This window comes from Octopus sinensis, linkage group LG12 (assembly GCF_006345805.1).
Source record: "Octopus sinensis linkage group LG12, ASM634580v1, whole genome shotgun sequence".
NCBI lineage: Eukaryota > Metazoa > Mollusca > Cephalopoda > Octopoda > Octopodidae > Octopus > Octopus sinensis.
Genome location: NC_043008.1, coordinates 50,776,091 through 50,783,380, shown reverse-complemented (window position 1 = coordinate 50,783,380; position 7,290 = coordinate 50,776,091).

The following is a 7,290-nucleotide window of genomic DNA, read 5'->3' as shown; positions in this document are numbered from 1 at the left end:
TGGACACGTTTGAAGGTGGGAGGTGTGGTCAAGGAAATGTGGGAGGTAGAGGGCTCAGATTACAATCGGCGAAGACCTGAAGGTGAAAGAGAGGCTGGTATGGGTGGGGTAGATGCGGGGATATATATATATATATATATCTAATATATATATATATATACTTTGGGTATGGTAGATGAGTTAAGCAAAAATTTAGATTCAGATGAATATGGTACTTAAGTTGAGGCACCAAAATTTTGTACGGTATTATCCATACAATTTCAAAGTAAGGTGACTAAAACCAAAATAAGCAACAAGGATATCCAGAGGTAATGCAGTACGATCGTTTCATGCAACTCCATTTGACTGAAGAATGCAATCATTACATCAATTTAAGTGGGGTCTGCCTTGTAAGTGATCTGCATATATATATATATATATATATATATATATATATCTATTCGTATGCTCGATGGGGATTGACACGGTACATAGCCTTAATCATAATATATTCTTTCTACGATAGATACAAGGCTTGAAATTTGGGTAAGTAATAGAGGATTAGTCGACTACATCGATCCCAGTACTTGGCTGTTTCTTACTTTGTCTACTCATGAAAGGATGAAAGGCAAAGTCGACCTCGACAAATTTCAACTCGGAACATAAAATAAGAAGAAATCTTATCCAGTGCGCAAAGAATCCTGCCAGCTCGCCCCCCTTCCATGTATCGTAATATTTTGGTTTCTAATGTTAACACAAGGCCAGAAATTTCAGGTGAGAGGGTTAGTCGATTATATCGATCCCAGCGCTCAACTGGTACCTATTTTTATCAATCCCAAAAGGATGAAATGAAAAGTTGACCTCAGTAGAATTTGAACTCAGAACGAATGAAATGTTAAGAATTTTTGCCAGCGTGCTATGTCAGCTCACCTCCTTTCTATAAAACATATTGAATGACATGCACGCAAAACGTCTTTGAAATTCTTAGTGCTCTACGAGAACTGATGTCGCTATAGTTTCATATTCTGTCTGCGATATTTTGTGAAAAGTGTTACAATCAGAAAATTCTTATATTTCTCATATGATATTTCAGTTTTCTATTTGAAGCTTTGGAACTATGTATAGACTGTTATCGTGCCATACCAAATTTCAGTTGGAGTTATATGATATAGGAATTGCTTGCATTTGCATCCTTGAAAAAGATTAGTGTTTAAAAGAATGGGAGAATGATATCTAGTTTTTGAAACGTATTTCTAATAATATATAGTTTAAAAGAAAAGCAATCTTTACATCTTTCTTAAAATGGATATACATTGCAAAGTCACAAAACTGAGGTATTCGTGTCGAGAAAGCATCTGTTAAAGATGTATAGAGCTAATAATCACAGAAGCATATCAGTAGCAGATGCAAAACTCTGGACAATGTGTCTACTACACATATAGATATACGCAAGGATAGATAGATAGATAGACAGACAGACAGACAGACAGACAGACAGACAGACACAGACAGACAGATAGATAGACAGACAGACAGACAGACAGACAGACAGACAGACAGACAGACAGACAGACAGACAGACAGACAGATAGATAGATAGATAGATAGATAGATAGATAGATAGATAGATAGATAGATAGATAGATAGATAGACAGACAGATAATTAGATACAAAAACTAAATATATTCAACGCCTCATTCGGGCAATAAGGTCGTTTGTCTTCTGTAGTAACAAGCCCTATGTAGAGATCCCTAGGTGGAATTGTATGTATGCATGTATGTATGTGTGTATATGTATGTATGTATGTATGTATGTATGTATGTATGTATGTATGTATGTATGTGTGTGTGTGTATATGTATGTGTATGTGTATACGTGCGTAAGTATGTATTTTGCAGATTTGTATGTTTTCTTTTATGTATGTCTTTTCGTGTATATAGCTGATGTCTAGACCTGTTCATATATACTTAGATAATCCTTTCTACTATAGCTACAAGGCATGAAATTTGGTGGGAGGAGCATAGTCGATTACATCGACCCCAGTGTTCAACTGGTACTTAACTTATCGACCCCGAATGGATGAAAAGCAAAGTCGACCTCGGCAGAATTTGAACTCAGAACGTGGCGGTAGACGAAATACCTATTTCTTTATTGCCCACAGGGGGCTAAACATAGAGGGGAAAAACAAGGACAGGCAAACGGATTAAGTCGATTACATCGACCCAGTGCGCAACTGGTACTTATTTAATCGACCCCGAAAGAATGAAAGGCAAAGTCGACCTCGGTGGAATTTGAACTCAGAACGTAGCGGCAAACGAAATACCTCTAAGCATTTCGCCTGGCATGCTAACGTTTCTGCCATCTCACCACCTTCATATATACTTAAATAATAAACTTCTGGAAATTTTTACAGATTTTTACAGCTTTCTCCTTTCTGGTATTGAAAAGCCTCATTTCCCAAGATTGGTATTTATGCAGTGTGTTACATATCCCAGGGCCCCATTAATTCCAGGTATAAGGCTGATCTTGTAATCTGTATAGAGTAATTGCAGATTTCTTAATAGTTCAGCGTAGGTGTTCTCTTTTTCACTGATGTTTAGCATAATATTAACACCCGCTGGGAAGCTGATTTCCTCACGAAATCACAAAGTATGGAAAGCCATACTTTTTGATTTTGGCACCGCTCGCTATCCATACTTTGTGATTTTGGCACCGCTGGCTTTCCATACCTTGTGATTTTGGCACTGCTGGCCTTGTGATTTTTCGAAAATTTTCCCCAAAACTTTTTCGGAAATTTTCACCGAAAATTTTACCCAAACATTTTTACAAAATTTTCACCGAAAATTTTCCCCAAAAATTTTTCGAAAATTTTCACCGAAGGTTTTCCCCAAAAATTTTTGCAAAATTTTCACCGAAAATTTTACACAGAAATTTTTCGAAAATTTTCCCCAAAATTTTCCCGAAAATTTTTCGAAAATTTTTCCCAAAACTTTTTCGAAAATTTTACCCAAAGATTTTCCGAAAATTTTCACCAAAAATTTTCTCCAAAAATTTTTCCAAAATTTTCACGGAAAATTTTAGCCAAAACTTTTTCGAAAATTTTACCCAAAAATTTTTACAAAATTTTCACCGAAAAGTTTCCCCATGCCTTTTATTTTTGTCCCTGAATGACATCAGATGTTGAGTGTATCTTTCTTAGAACGTGTTGCTCGTCATCCGGATGTATGTCATACAGCCGAATGACACTTGCCCAACGTACTAGTAGGACTGAACCTGAAATTATGTGGTAAAAAACCGAACTTCTTAACCACACAGCCATACATTTTCATTCTCTTTTTTTTCTTCGTTTTTTTTTTTCTATTTTTACTTTTTTCTGTTTTTGAATAATTGTTTTATTTTTGGTATTTTTTGCAGGAAACACTCAGAGCAATAAAATTTCGCGATATCGAGCCTATTTTTCCAGCTTCGTTTTGTAGTTTACCTTGCGAACCTAATCACGTACAGGTGTCACACAGTGAAGAAGACTGTTGTTTTGTTTGCGTGCCCTGTCCTCCAGACCATTACATGCCCAGTGAAAGAGAGTGCATACCTTGTCCCAATGGGACCACACCAACTCTGGACCACCGAACTTGTGTACCAAGTCTCTCTGGGAACAGAAAGTCAACTTCTGCCGCCGAACGACGCGAACCAACCAATTCTACGGCAGAAAAAGTAAAACAAACGACAAGGAGGAAGAAAATACCATCAGCGACGAAAAAAGCCGAAGGTGAACGAAGGCGAAACAAGTCCGCAGCAAATAAGTTGCAATATGTGTCGAACGAAACGAACTCGAACTATACTTTGACGAACTCTTCAGCAGAAAACATTGAATGGATGAATCAAACGTTAGATTTAGATATGGATGAACTAGCAGGGTTGAATGAAACGGAAGAAGAGACAGAATCTTTCCCGGGGAAGAAAAAGAATGAAGCCAGAATTAAAACAAAAATATCGAAACCGAATAAAAATGTGAAACAAAAGAAAGGAAAGAATATTGCGATGGTTTCGAATTCCACGTCACAAAACTTGACCGAAGAAACAAATAGATTACCAGATGAAAACCTTCTAAACAATGGCACAAAAGCAAGAAAAAACCAGAAAAAATCTATCGATGATATTAATAAGAACGTTTCTAAAAGTGCTGGAAATAGCGAGAAGACTGAAGTGTTCCAGAGTGGGGTAACAACTGCCGTTTTCTTGGATGGTTCTAGCAAGAATAAAAGTACCATAAATAGCACCGAGACAATTACCAAAAGTAATTCTTCGAATACTACTGATAATGCTACCACTACTGACACGACCGGAAACAAATCTGCTACTGCAATTAATACTACTAATACTACTAATGCTAATACTACAAGCTCAACAATAATAACTGCTAGTGCTCCATCAACTACGGCTACTGCTAACAAAACTATTGATGCTGATACCAGTGATACTAACAGTACCGTAACAACCACAGCATCTGATATTGTAAGTACAAATACAGCAAGTCTAACTACAGCCGCAACATCAACGACTACCACCGACGCTGCTTCTGCTACCACTACCTCTCCTACGACTAGTAACAGTACGAAAAATTCTAAAAACTTACAGTTATCATTTGAGAAAGTTTTTTGAGAAGCATTTACAAAGTTACGGTTTTGGTTTCAATCTCTACCCAATCTTTATTTTATTTTTTTATATTATTTTTTATTTTTATTTTTATTATTCTTTAAGGCGGCGAGCTGGCAGAATCGTTACCAGCATTTCTCCCGGCATTTTACGGTTTGAGCTCAAATATCGCCGAGGTCAACTTTGCCTTTCATCCTTTCGGGGTTGATAAAATAAAGTACCAGTCAAGTACTGGGGTCGATATCATTGATTAACCCCTGCTCCTAAAGAAAACTACTGGCCTTGTACCAAATTTTAAAACAATTATTTTTTTTGTCGATACTATTTTTTATATATTTTTTGTTTTTACTTTTGGTTTAACATCTCTAGCCGACCAACACAGTCGTGTTTATAATGAACAAAACCAGGAGTACACTAGATGAACACAAAAGGAGTAACAACAACAAGGTAGTAACTCGAGGCAAGCAGCAGAGTATCTTGAGACAAACTCCAGGCGAGTTAGTTCGCAACTCAGCTTTCATTCTCCGTTGTTACTGATTCACTCCATTAAAACAAACAGCTAATATCTTCTGAAGAGGCATGAATGACTCCACTTCTCACGCACCCCTGTTCTATCGCAAATCTAACAAAGCCAATATTGTAGTATAAGGACTCTGTAACTTGTATATATTTGGACCAAACTTGTTTTTATACCTGCACAAAAGGGACCACCTGTACCATGAGTATGTGTAATCATGTGTATGTGTCCATGTTCTTGTATATAGCTATATATGTATGTAACAAATTGTGGCTATGTGTAGTAAAATATGTGTGGACATAAATGTGAGTACTAATGTGTAAGTGTGGGTGTATACGAATAAAGGGAGTTGTGTGTTTGCGTGAGTCCATTTGTATATAAGCGTTCTCGTGTGTGTGCGTGTGTGTGTGTGTATCCCACTAATAACATGCTTGTATATGTTACTGCATAAGATTTCATAAGATTCTGCATATGTAACTGAGTATATTATATATATATATTATGGTGTGTGTGTGGTGTGTGTGTGTGTATATACATATATGTATGTATACATATATACATATATGTATATATATATTATACATCGTATATATACATATATATATACATAATATATATATATATATATGTACGTATATATATATATGTATATATATATATATAATATATATATATATGTATATATATATATATACATATATGTATATATATATATATTATATATTACATATAGTATATATATATACGGTCTACCGACCATCTAGTGTTGTTTTCAAAAACATTTTGCCATGCACTATATGTATGCATGTATGTATATATATGGTTTCCTTCAACGGAATGATTTTCTCACCTGACGATCGCAATGGCGTGAAATTCAGTTTTAGTAAATCATATGAACTAAACTGCATATTAAGTACTTTCTCCCCCATTTATATATACGTGGGCGTGCTGACATGTACCTGGCTTTGGTTAAAAGGAAATACAGGAGGATCATTTATGATTTTATTCAACATATTCCCTCTCAGATTCACACACTTACTGCAGCGGTCCTTCAGTCTTTAAGCCCTGTAAAAGAACTCGGACGGTTAAGTCTCCAGCCAGGCCTTTCACGACACCCTTAAAGCCAGGAACTTTCCAGCACTTCCTCGTGTGTGGGGGGGCGCATATATATGTACTAATTGTGACTGATGGTATCCATATTGCAAGAAATAAGAGTCAAAACAGTCACTGTTTTAAGAAGTGCGCAATATAAATATATATATATATACAATGACAGGGAAGATAACCGCTCCATTAACGCCTGTAGGATCACTAGACTAGACTAGTTTCGCCTATCAGTTGTAGACTCGTCGGTAATGACTACTGAAACGTTCGAGTAGGGCGGCTATCTCCCCTGTCAGTATATATATATATATATATATATATATATATATATAATTATATATATATTATATATATTATATATATATAGGGAAAATTCACAAAAGACGAAGACGGGTGATATAGACAACAATAGATGTATTAGTATAACGCTCGGGAAGTGAAAAGTCTTTAACGTTTCGAGCCTACGCACTTCCACAGAGAGGAACACAGAAAGGAACAAGGAGAGAAATAAAGAATGTGTAGTGGCTAGCGATATATATTATATATATATATATATATATAGGTGCTTCGGTACTCTCAGGCACGATTGGTGATGATAACATTTTTCCTCTGTGATATTATATTGTGCCAAGTTGTTTATATTAATTTTTGATATATGCATTAGCATTTCGCTAAATCAACCATAATTTTTGATAAAAATATAATATACTGGCAGCCGGATTTAGCCAAGCCGTCGAGCGCTTGAGTAGTCACTACTGACGAGCCTACGACTGATAGGCGAAACTAGTGTAGCCCTGTGATCCTAGAAACGCTCATGGGCGGTTATCTCTCCTGTCAGTGTATATATATTGCGCGTTCCTTGCAACATTAAGAGTTTTAACTCTTATTTCTTACAATATAGGTGTTTGGGTACTCTCAGTCACAGTTAGTGACGATAAACGTTTCCTTTATAGGAAAAATAGATAGATAGATGTACATATATGTATATTTGCGTGTATATATATATATACACGCTACTATTGTAGCTCTATCTACT